The following is a 12,566-nucleotide window of genomic DNA, read 5'->3' as shown; positions in this document are numbered from 1 at the left end:
CTGCCCAACTTAGAATCCCTACAGTGTGGAAGCAGGCCATTCAGCCCATTGAGTACACACAGACCCACCGAAGGGCAGCCCACCCAGAGCCACAGCCCACACTGCTCATGGCTAAACCATCTCACCTACAGATCCCTGGACGCCATGGGCAACTTAGCATGGCCAATCCACCTAACCTGCATATGCGTGTACTACAGGAGGAAATCCACACAGACATGGGGAGAATGTGTAAACTCTACACAGAAGTTGCCTGAGAGTGGAATATAACCCAGGTCTCTGGTGCTGTGAGGCAGCAGGGCTGACCACTGAGCCACTGTGCTGAGGGTCCTGCAGCACTTTCCAATTGTATTCCAATGGGGTTCTCGCTCCCTGCTTTCCTTCTAATTGGCACCAAGGAATCTTTAATGCCCAGCCACAGCTGGTGGTTTAATGTCTCTCTCCTGATTGGTGGCTCCTCTGCATTCGCTCAGCACCAACAATTGTCATCTGATCCGGAGGTAGGAGCACTACCCCCTGAGTCACTCACGGTTGGGTTCAAAGTTTTCCAAATGCCCACGCACACTGACCTTTGCCCTTGCAGCAGCTTAGAGAGCAAGACACACTGACTTTTTTGAGTTTTGGATAAATTAACGATCGAATTAACAGCGCATGCTTGTGAGAAGGTTGTCCTCCAATAAAACTATCTTTTTCATCACTGGATATACTTGCAAGCATGTTGTATCAGAAGCTTACCACAGCTGCCAATCAAAGTCTTCACTTTCAAAATAAACTGTGTGAACAATAAAATGGAAGTTAGCATCAGACAAACCAATAAAAGCAGAGTTCTGCGCAAATCTGAAACGAATGCTGGAGAAACTCAGCAGGTCTGGCAGCATCTGCAGAGAGAGAAAAACAGAGTTGATGTTTCGAGTCTGGTATGACTTTTTCTCAGAACACGAAGCATTTTGAAGAGTCCTTCGTATTCTCAGAAAGAGTCATAGTGAATCGGAAATGTTAGCGGTTTCTGCTTTCATAGATGCTGTTAGACCTGCTGTTTTTCTCCAGCACTTTTTGTGCTTATATCAGGGAAACTAAGTTTGTTTGAACAATTATAAGCATCACTGTTTGCAGTGCTGTTACAATGAACTAAAATAAAACACTCAATCATGGCAAAACCATTTACCTGCAGGGCATACACAGGAAGCCAAGTCCAATCATAGACTCCAAAGAAAGACTAGCTCGAGGGAGAATCGAACCAGGGTCATTCAAGCATTTTACTTTATTTATTCACAGGATGAAGTCATCACTGGCTAGGCCAACATGTATTTCCCAGAGGGCAGTTAAGAGTCAACCACATTGCTGTGGGTCTGGAGCCACATGTCGGCCAGACCAGGTAAGGATGGCAGTTTCCTTCCCTACTGAAAATGTGTTGCTGGAAAAGCGCAGCAGGTCAGGCAGCATCCAAGGAGCAGGAGAATCGACGTTTCCTTCCCTAAAAGACATTAGCCGGTCTGATGGGTTTTTCCCATCAATCAACAATGGTGGGATTTGAATTCCCCATCCAGGTGAAATGGTCTCGGGATATGCCTCTTGAAGTGGAAGGAAATGGCAAACCCCAACTGGCAAAAAATACTAAGATGGAAATAACTCAGGATAAAATATCAGCTGATGAAGATCCTCCAATCTGTCCTGATTCCCAGGACAAAGGACTTGTCTTTCTAAAGAAAGGTCAAGCTGGTTAGACCTATAAGTATTGGAGTTTTGAATAAGAGGTGATCGTATTGGAGTTTTGAATAAGAGGTGATCAAATTGAAAGATATAAGACTCTTGAGGACGCCCAACAAAGTGCATGTTGAGAAGTTTCCTCTTGTGAGGGAACTGAGAACCAGGAGCACACTTTCAAAGTCAGGGGTCTCTCTGAGGAGATGAGGAGGAACTTCTTCTCTCAGAGCATCATGAGTGTTTGAAACTCTCTCCCCGAGAGAGCAGCGGAAGCCGTTTCAATGAGATTTTGATTGTCACAGGAGTTGATGGTTGCTGAGGGCAGTGCAGGAAAGTGGAGTTAAGACCACAGTGAGATCAGTCATGATCATAATGAGTGGCAGAACAGTCCTGAGGGGTCGAATGGCCTATTCATGCTCCTATTTCTTGCAATTTTATTTATTATGGACACTCCATGAATTTACATACATGAACTCCACACACATGAAGGGTGAAGTGATGCACTTTGAAGAATCAGAAGCAGCAGCATTGATTAAAAGGGATGATGATAGCATGTTTGAGAACGGAAAGGGGTGGGGGCAGAGCTACACAACTCTTAGTAGGCAACACAACAGGAGAAAAGGTTGCTTAAGAAAAGATGTTCAGGATTCCAGTTAACAATAGAGTCATGGCATAGAAATGCATAGGGACCGAGTAGTTAGCGCTGCTGCCTCACAGTGCCAGGGACCCAGATTCGATTCTGACCTCAGACTACTGGCTGTGTTGGAGTTTGCATGTTCTCCCCGTGTCTGTGTGGGTTTACTCCGATTTCCTCCCACAGTCCAAAGATGTGCAGGTTAGGGTGGATTGGCCATGCTAGGTTGCCCATGGTGTCCAGGGATGTGCAGGCTAGGATCAATGGGGAAATGTAGGGTCACAGGGATAGGGAGGGTCTGGGTATGATGCTCTTTGGAGGGTTGGTGTGGATTTGATGGGCCGAATGGCTGTAGGGATTCTATGATTCTTTGTAAAGTACTGGATCATCTGAACTGGAATGTTGTGCTCAGGTCTTGGCATCACACTATAGCGAGGGATGAGAAAGCCTTGGAAGAGAGTGCTGAATGGATTTGTACAGAATGATGCCAAGGATGAGGGATGCCAGCCAATTGGAGAGGTTGAAAGTCAGACTTGCTCTCCCTGAGTCAGAGATGGATAAAGGGCTATTAATGAAGATGCTCAAAATTCTGAAGGTCTTTGATGGAGGAAATGAAAGTGGGAGAAAATACACTGCTAAGGAGGCTTGTAAACAGAGGGACACAGATTTAAGTTATTGGCAAAAGGACCAGAAGCTATTGTGAGGCAATAGACAGTGTTCTTGCCTCTGATCCAGAGGCTATGGGACCAAGTCCCTTTCAGAAGTGTTCATAACATGGTCAAACAGGCTGAGTTTCAGTCTGAACGTCCTTCCAACATGTGCCTTTGGCATATGGTAAGAGTGAATGTATGAGCAGGAGTAGGCCATTCAGCCCCTCAAACCTGCTGTGCCATTCAATAAGATGCTGCCTGATCTGATTCTAACCTCAAATCTGCATTCCTCCATCTCCTGATAATCTTTTGCCCCATTGCTTAGCAAGAATCTACCTCCTTCAGCCTTCAAAACATTCACAGGCTCTGCTTTTGAGGCAGAGAGTTCCAAAGACTTATGGCCGACTATAAGAAAAGAAATCGCCTCCTTTCCATTTTAAATGGGTGACCCCTTTCTTTTTAAACAGTTACTCCCAGTTCTAGATTCTCCCACAAGAAGATCCATCCTCTCCACATCCACCCAATCAGGACCTCTCAGGATCTTACATGTTTCAGTCAAGTCGCTCTATACTTTCCGGATTTCTAGTGGATATAAGCCCAGCCTGTCCAACCTGCCCATTCCAGGTATGAGTCTAATGGACCCTCGAACTGCCTCCAACATACTTGCATCCTTCCTTAAATAAGGAGACCAATACAGTGCTCACCAATGCCCTATATAACTGAAGTGTAACCTCCCCGCTTTTGTGTTCAGTTCCCAATTAGCTTTCCGCATTACTTGCTGTATCTGCATATTAGTCCTTTCTGACTCCTTCTGGGCAGGACACCGAGAACCCTCTGCAATCTTTCATTACTGAGGGGTAACCTTCTAGAGGTTTATAAAATCATGATAGGATAAATAGACAAAGTCTCTTCCCTGGGGTGGGGGAGTCCACAACTAACGGGCATAGGTTTAGGGTGAGAGGGGATAGAAAAGAGACCTGAGGGGCAATTTGTTCACACAGAGAGTTGTATGTGTATGGAATGAGCAGCCAGAGGAAGTGGTGGAGGCTGGTACAATTACAACATTTAAAAGACATCTGAATGGGTATATGAATATGAGTTTAGAGGGATATGGACTGGGTGCTGGCAAGTGGGACTAGATTGGATTGGGATCTCTGGTCAGCATGGACGAGTTGGACCAAAGGGTCTGTTTCAGTGCTGTACTTCTCTATGACTCTATCTGCTTTTTTTTTTCATTTGAGCAGCACGGTAGCTCAGTGGTTAGCACTGCTGCCTCACAGCGGCAGGGACCTGAGTTCAATTCCTGTCTCGGGCGACTATCTGTGTGGAGTTTGCACATCTTCCCATGTCTGTGTGGGTTTCCTCCAGGTGCTCCGGTTTCCTCCCACAGTCCAAAGATGTGCAGATTAGATGAATTGGCCATGCTAAATTGCCTGTAGTGTTAGGTGCATTAGTCAGGGGTAAATGTAGGGGAATGGTCTTCGGAGGGTCGGTGTGGACTTGTTGGGCCGAAGGGCCTGTTTCCATACCGTAGGGAATCTAATCTAATAATTCTTCCTGCCAAAGTGGACAATTTCCAATTTCCCACACAATAATACTCCATTTGCTAGATCTGAGCCCATTTACTTAAATTAGAAACATTCAGAGTCATAGCATGAAAACAGACCCTTCGCTCCAACTAGTCAATGCCGACCAGAGATCCAAAATTAACCTGGTCCCATTTGCCAGCATTTGGCTCATATCCCTCGAAACTCTGGATGGGTACATGAATAGGAAGGATTTAGAGGGATATGGGCCAAGTGCTGGCAAATGGGACTAGATTAGGTTGGAATATCTGGTCAGCATGGATGAGTTGGACTGAAGGATCTGTTTCCATCCTGTACATCTCTATGACTCTATGATATGGCAGAAGTCTTCTGGAAATTTAAGTATAGTACATCCAATGGTTCCCCTTTATCTACAGCACATTGAAGGATTCCTTCATTAAAGAACTCTAACAGATCAATTTAACACAAATTCCCTTTCGCAAAACCATATTGACTCTGCCAATTAGAGTCATAGAGTCAGACAGCATGGAAACAGAGACTTCAGTCCAACTAGTCCACATGGACCACGTTCCCAAACTAAACTGGCCCACCTGTCTGCACTTGGCACATACCCCTCCAAACATTTTGTATTCATGTACTTATCCAAATGTCTTTTAAGTATTGTAACTGTATCCACACCCACCAGTTCCTCTGGAAGTTCATTCACACACTAACCACTCTCTCATGGAAAAGAAATTGCCCCATGTCTCTTTTGAATCTTCCTCCTTTTACCTTAAAAATATGCCCCCTAGTTTTGAAATCCCCAACCCTATGGAAAAGACACTTGCCATTCAGCTTATCTATACCCATCATAATTTTATAAATGTAACCTCCTACAGTGAGAAAAAGTCCCAGCCTATCCAGCCTCTCCTTATAACTCAAATCTTCCAACATCTTGGTAAATCTCTTCTGAACCCTCAGCAGCTTGATAATATCCTTCCTATAACAGGGCAGCCAGACTAGACACAGTACTCCAGAACAGCCCTCACCAACATCCTGTACAACCTTAACGTGACATCCCAACTCCTATACTCAAAGGTCTAAGCAATGAAGGCAAACTGATGGACTCTGTTTAAACTATATCTTTTTCGCTCCTTATTCTTAAATTATTCAAAATGGTATCGTATCGTGGCAACAAATGAAAGCTTTTCATTATATTTTATTGTCTTCTTACTATAAAATAGACATGACAATCAACCCAAGGCCCTACTTTTAATTGTATATGACCTGCCCTTGTTTGTTTTACCAAATTGGAATACCTCACATTTACCCAGATTAAAACCCACCTGCCTCTCTTCAGCCCATTGACCCAATTGATCAAGTCCTTTTTGTAATCTTAGGTAACCTTCTTCACTGTTCACCACCAAACTTGGTGTCATCTGCAAACTTACTAACCCTTCTATATTCTCATCTAAATCATTTATATAAACGACAAACAAAAGTGAAATTTCTTTAATTTTCCTTTAATTTAGCAGTGACCTGCTAAAAAGTCTATAAAAGTAGTTTCTAACGTTTTCTCCACAATAGATGTTAAGCTAACTGGCCTATGGTTTCTTGCTTTCTGTCTTCGTTGTTGAATAGAGAAGCTAAATTCACTACAGGTGAATGATGGTCACATCCAATCCCCCTAATAAGACCTTCCTTGAATCTGGGGAGTTTTGGGAAATCAAAATCGATGCATCCACCAACTCACTAGTCACTTCTTTTAAGACCTTGGGATAAAGTTCATCAGGATTGGGCTCTGGTCAGCCCATAGTACCAACATCAGGAGAGATTCCTGGTCAGCTGCATTTGATGCGGAGCAGTGCTCACCAGACTGATGGCCTAATCTGAGAAAATCCAAGCTCCAGGAACAGACGTAAGCATCTGTTTTGTCCACCTCATCTGTCCCTAGATGTGCAAAAGTCTTTGAAGTCCAGGAGAAATATAATGAAACTCTTTACAACATTGCAAGTTGTCATGACCTGCTGCATGAAAAGGGTGGTGGAAGAAGATTCTACGGTAACTTTCAAATTGGGAATTGGAAAAATGCTCATGGGGAAAAGAAATTCCAGGGCTAAGCAAAGAGAACAGTTAGATAACTGGATAAATTCAGAAAGCAGCTAGTTCAAGCACAGTGGCTGAATGGCCTCCTCCTGAATGTGTCTTTCAATGATTCTGAGGTGACTGATGCTTGTCCAAAGTTGGAAATGTGTTTGCAATAAAAAGGACACCGCTCTTCACTTTACTGGCTGTTGGTATTTGGAATGCTGTCTTCAAGGCAGGAGTAAAGGCTGGATCGGAGAGTCATAGAGTCATACAGTACGGAGAAGACCCTTCGGTCCATCTAGTCCATGCCAAACATAATCTCAAATTAAACCTGCCTGCTTCTGGCCTATATCCCTCTCAACCTTTCCCATTCATGTACTTATCCGAATGTCTTTTAAAACATTGTAATTGTGCCCACATCCACCACTTCCTCAGAAAGTTATTTCCACACGAGTCATTCTGTGTAAAAAAAATTGCCTGTAATGTCTTTTTAAAAATCTCTTTCCTCTCACCTGCTTTTGCCCGAAACGTCAATTTTTCCTGCTCCTTGGATGCTGCCTGACCTGCTGTGCTTTTCCAGCACCGCTCTAATCTAGACTGCAATGCCAGGATGTCATTCCTTAGATAATCTCCAGCATCTGCAGTCCCCACCTCTGCCTTAAGAATGTGCACCCTATTCTTGAAATCCCCCATCCTAGGGAAAACATAACCCTATCTGTAAATGTCATTTTGTATAAAATTCGATAAGGTCACCTGAGGTTGCATTGTTAGGTCAGTGTTTAACGGACAGGAGAGTTTGGAGCTAGGGGCAGAGTTAGATTTGGGTGCATGGTGGTTGTGGAGACGGCAAGGAACTGACAACCTTCCTTCAGCCTGGTTAAAGGAACTGACAACCTTCCTCCAGCCTGGTTAAAGGAACTGACAACCTTCCTCCAGCCTGGTTAAAGGAACTGACAACTTTCTTCTGTCTTCCGATGAACAAAAGTACACAAATACTTGTGACATGTTTCTTAATGAATTTCCTCACGGCCCCTCCCCCCCCCCCCCCCCCCGCTTTGAAGATTGATTGGTTTGTCTGTCCTCTGCTGTCCCTCTCTCCCATCCCTTTGTTTTACCAACAACTCTTCCTATAGGCTCATTATCAAACTGGTCTAAGAAACTCTTTCTCCAGCATCTACACAGCTATTGCCTTTTATCTGGCCCCTTCAGCCCTTATAGGGACTGCACCATTTGTGGCTCTGATTATCCGAAGGGAAAACATTTGCAGGACTTGGAGAGATATCAGGTGGGAGTGGGAATGGGAGTGGAGGGAAGGATGCTGAGTTGTTCTTGTGGAGTGACAGCACAGACACTCCTGTTCTGGAACCATTCCCAGATTCCATTCTGGGATTCTTGATTCTAAATCGCATGGAAATTCTGGAATTACCTTGGCTCTGAATTTGTTTAGACAGGAATCCCATAAAAAATCTGGGATTTGTTTAGATGGAAATTCCACTAAAATTTTGGGGTTTGTGCGAATGAGAATCCCATTCAAATTCTGGGATTTGTTGAGATGGGAATCCCATTAAATTCTGGGATTTTAAAAACCCACTAAAATTCTGGGATTTGTGTAGCTGGAGAGCTCAATAAAATTCTGGGATTTGTTTAAGTGGGAAATCCCACCAAAATTCTGGGTTTTGTGTAGATGGAGAGCTCATTAAACATCTGGAATTTGTTTAGACCTCAATCCTATTAAAATTCTGGGAGTTGTTTAGGTGGAAGTTCCACTAAAAGTTCGGAGTTTATGTTGGTGAAAATCCCATTAATCCAGGATTTTTTTAAAGGCCCAGTCCAACTAAAATTCTGGAATTTATGTAGATGGAGATCTCATTAAAATTCTGGGATCTGTTTAAATGGGAAATCCCATTAAAATTCTGGGATTTTTAAAGACCCCACAATCCCATTAACCTTCTGAAATTTATCTAGATGGGTATCTCGTTAAAATTCTGGCATTTGCTTAGACCTCAATCCCATTAAAATTCTGGGACTTTGTAGATGGGAATTCCTTGACTCTGAATTCCATACGTTTACATAAACGTGTCTGTACAAACAAAAAAATTAAAATTTGTTTGGATTAGGAAAGTTCTGGGACGAGCTTGGATCTGAATCCTGCGCAGGCAAAGAGCTGGATATGTCTAAAACCCCCCTGGCTGTTGAATCTGGGACAATCTAATCCCTCCCTCAAATCCCTGAGGCGAGCTCCCATTTACCAGGGTGAAGGTGTTGAACACCAGTACAGCCAGCACAGCAGAGCCAAAGAGGCAGAAGATGAGCAGCTCAGCAGTGACGCATTGTCTGCCGGCGACAATGTAGGCGCACTTCTCCGCAGGAATCCAGGACCTCTCCTTCTGGAACCATTGGCATGGTGGCAAGGGAATGACCATGAGGGAGAGTGGCACTGAGCCAGGAGGGTAGGAAAACTGGGGGCAGGCAGGGAGGTTCTAACTCTTGGGGTTGGGGGGGGGGGCGGGGGTGGGATGGGTGATCTACACACCGTGGGGGGTGGGTGTTGTTGGAATGTGTGTCAGATTCCACATTGTGACCCCCACCTCCCCTTTTGTTACGCGAATCAATTGAGTTTCAGTGTTAATGCAGTGTTTTGCCAGTCTCCTCTCAATGGGCGAAAGCTCACTGCTCTCTTAGCAATGTGTTCAGTGAAATTGATACATATTTCCCATACATTACAGACATCCACATGTATTTCATGTACATTTCGCATCTGTTACATACGTTCATGCACATTTCACGCACAGCACGTCCAATTATTTTTCCCATACATTGCATATATCCATATGCATTTCGCGTACAAGTATATTTCACATGCACATATATCACACATTGCTGTGGTTCTGTTCGCTGAGCTGGAAGTTTTTGTTGCAAACGTTTTGTCCCCTGTCTAGGTGACATCCTCAGTGCTTGGGAGCCTCCTGTGAAGCGCTTCTGTGGTGTTTCCTCCGGCATTTATAGTGGCCTGTCCCTGCCGCTTCCGGTTGTCAGTTTCAGCTATCCGCTGTAGTGGCCGGTATATTGGGTCCAGGTCTATGTGTTTGTTCATGGAGTTTGTGGATGAGTGCCATGCTTCTAGGAATTCCCTGGCTGTTCTTTGTTTCGCTTGCCCTATAATGGTAGTGTTGCCCCAGTCAAATTCATGTTGTTTGTCGTCTGCATGTGTGGCTACTAGGGATCCTACTATATAGGACAAACAGGAAGACAGCTAACAATCCGCATTCACGAACATCAACTAGCCACGAAACGACACGACCAGTTATCCCTACATCTCCTCCCCCACCCTCCTCTAGCTTATCTCTCCACGCTTCAAACTCACTGCCTTTATTCCTGATGAAGGGCTTTTGCCCGAAACGTCGATTTCGCTGCTCGTTGGATGCTGCCTGAACTGCTGTGCTCTTCCAGCACCACTGATCCAGAAAGCCAACAATGTGCACAGCAAGACTCCACAAATAGCGACAGGCGATATTAGTGTTGAGAGTTAGGTGCTGGAAAAGCACAGCAGGTCAGGTAGCATCTGAGGAGCATGGCATATTAGCACAGGTAACATTTTTCAAAGCAGTGGCAGTCAAGGGAAAAGTTAAAAGTCCCCCAACACCAGGTTATAGTCCAACAGGTTTAATTGGAAGCACTAGCTTTCGGAGCGCTGCTCCTTCATCAGGTGGTTGTGGAGTACACGATTGTAAGGCACAGAATTTATAGCAAAAGTTTACAGTGTGATGTAACTGAAATTATACATTGAAAAATACCTTGATTGTTTGTTAAATCTCTCATCTGTTAGAATGACCATGTTAGTCTCACTTCTTTCATGCGTAAATCGCAAAACTTTTTTTCAGTCAAGGAAATAAGTAGTTGGCTGGGTTGGGGGCGGGAGTGGGAGAAGTTCACTATTTACAGGGGAACCTCGATTATCCGAACGAGATGGGCGGGCACTATTTCGTTCAGGTAATTGATTATTTGGTTTATCGATTCAATGCCTCTCCTCTGGGGCTCGGAGTTTTCTATTACGTCTGCTCCCTGTTCAGATTAGGTACCCACCAACCCTGCACCCCAACCCTGTCCAACACTGACCCCCCCAACCTCCCCCAACACTGTCCTCCCGCACGCCTCTTTCAACCCTGTCCATCACCGCGTCTCCCATCCCCCCTCGCCATCTTTGATGTACTGTGTCTCGAGATCTCCTTTGGATAATCCGATTTTCAGATAATTGGTATTTAGATAATCGAGGTTCCTGTGTATTTGGTTCCATGGAATCTCCTACACCCACTGATACTTCCAGATTGGGTCTTGAACCTTTGATTTTCCCAGTTGAATCAATAAGCCATACATAACACTTGGGTGAGAGTTTATTTATACAGATACAACCCCAGGTTTTCCCTCTTTGCAGCTAGTTTCAAGTGTAGACACTTCAGAAACCTGCCAGCCAATTCATACACAGCAAGCTCCCAATGCTGTGCTTGAGTCCCAACCTGACCTTGAATTTTCTTTTGTGATGTTGGCCAAGGGATCAATATTGCTCTCTCAAGAATAAGTTGGAAAATATCCCATGCTTTGCTTTGAAATAATGATCAGGGAATGTCCACCTGAGGAATCAGAATACAAACATGAGTTGGCCATTCAGCCCATCGAGCCTGCTCCACCATTCAACATGATTTGGTGTTATCGTCTATCTCAAGACCATACTCCCAGCAATCTCCTCTTATCCCTTCAGTCTCTAAGTATCTATTCTTTTCTCAAACATATTCAGTGACCTGGCCTCTACCTACTTCTGTTTTAGGTTCACCGCCACCCCCACCGAAGGAATTTCTCCTCATCTCAATCCTAGATGGCCGACACTGTATCTTGAATTTATGACCTCTTGACCTCAACAAGGGGAAATATCCTCCCTGCATTCAGTCTAGTTAGCACTTTCCAGTCAGAGTTTGATATGTCTCAGTGAGATCCCCTCTCATTTTGCTAAACTCTATGAAAAACAGGCCCAGTTGACCCATGTTTTCCATATAAGACAGCCCTGCCAGCTAGGAATCAGACTGGTGAGCTTTAAGAAGTAGACTTTATTGTCATGTGCACTCAAGTACAGGAGTACAAATGTACAGAGTCATCATTCTTGTTGCCACCTTGGATACAAGGTACAAATCTTAGTGAGAAGGGAGAGAGTTAAAAAAGATATGAGGGGTAATTTCTTTTACACAGAGGATGGTTCGCCTGTGGAATGAACTGCCTGAGGAAGTGCAGGTGCAGTTACAATGTTTAAAAGACGTTTGGATAAGTACATAGGTAGGATAGGTTTGGAGGGATAGGGACCAGGAGCTGGCAGGTGGGACTGGTTTAGTTTTAATTATGTTCGGCATGGGCTGGTGGGACCAAAAGGTCTGTTTCCATACTGTATGAATCTACAATATTACAGTTCATCTCAGTATAAAGTAGGAAATAAAGAAAGAGAGTTAAGTTCAAAATTACAGTCCTTTTTTTATTATGAGCCTGCAGTGGCTCCATGCTAGGCTTTAGCCACAAAGGTATGGGCTCCCCACACTGGGCTCGATCTCTCCCTCGCACTGAGCTCAATCCCTCTCCCACGGTGGGCCTGAAACACCCCCCTCCCACTGAGCTCAATCCCTCTCCCACGGTGGGCCTGAAACCCCCCCCCTCCCACTGAGCTCAATCCCTCTCCCACAGTGGGCCTGAAACCTGCCCCCTCCCACTGAGCTCAATCCCTCTCCCACAGTGGGCCTGATACCTCCCTCTCACTGGGCTCAATCCCCCTCCCACGGTGGGCCTGAAACCTCCCTCCCACTGGGCTCAATCCCTCTCCCACGGTGGGCCTGATATCTCCCTCCCACTGGGCTCAATCCCCCTCCCACAATGGGCCTGATACCTCCCTCCCACTGGGCTCAATCCCTCTCCCACGGTGGACCTGAAACC

This window comes from Chiloscyllium plagiosum, unplaced genomic scaffold, assembly GCF_037043375.1.
Source record: "Chiloscyllium plagiosum isolate Xiang-an unplaced genomic scaffold, Cpla_swu_hap1 HiC_scaffold_44, whole genome shotgun sequence".
In the NCBI taxonomy this organism is placed as follows: Eukaryota; Metazoa; Chordata; class Chondrichthyes; order Orectolobiformes; family Hemiscylliidae; genus Chiloscyllium; species Chiloscyllium plagiosum.
This window is presented reverse-complemented; position numbering follows the sequence as displayed.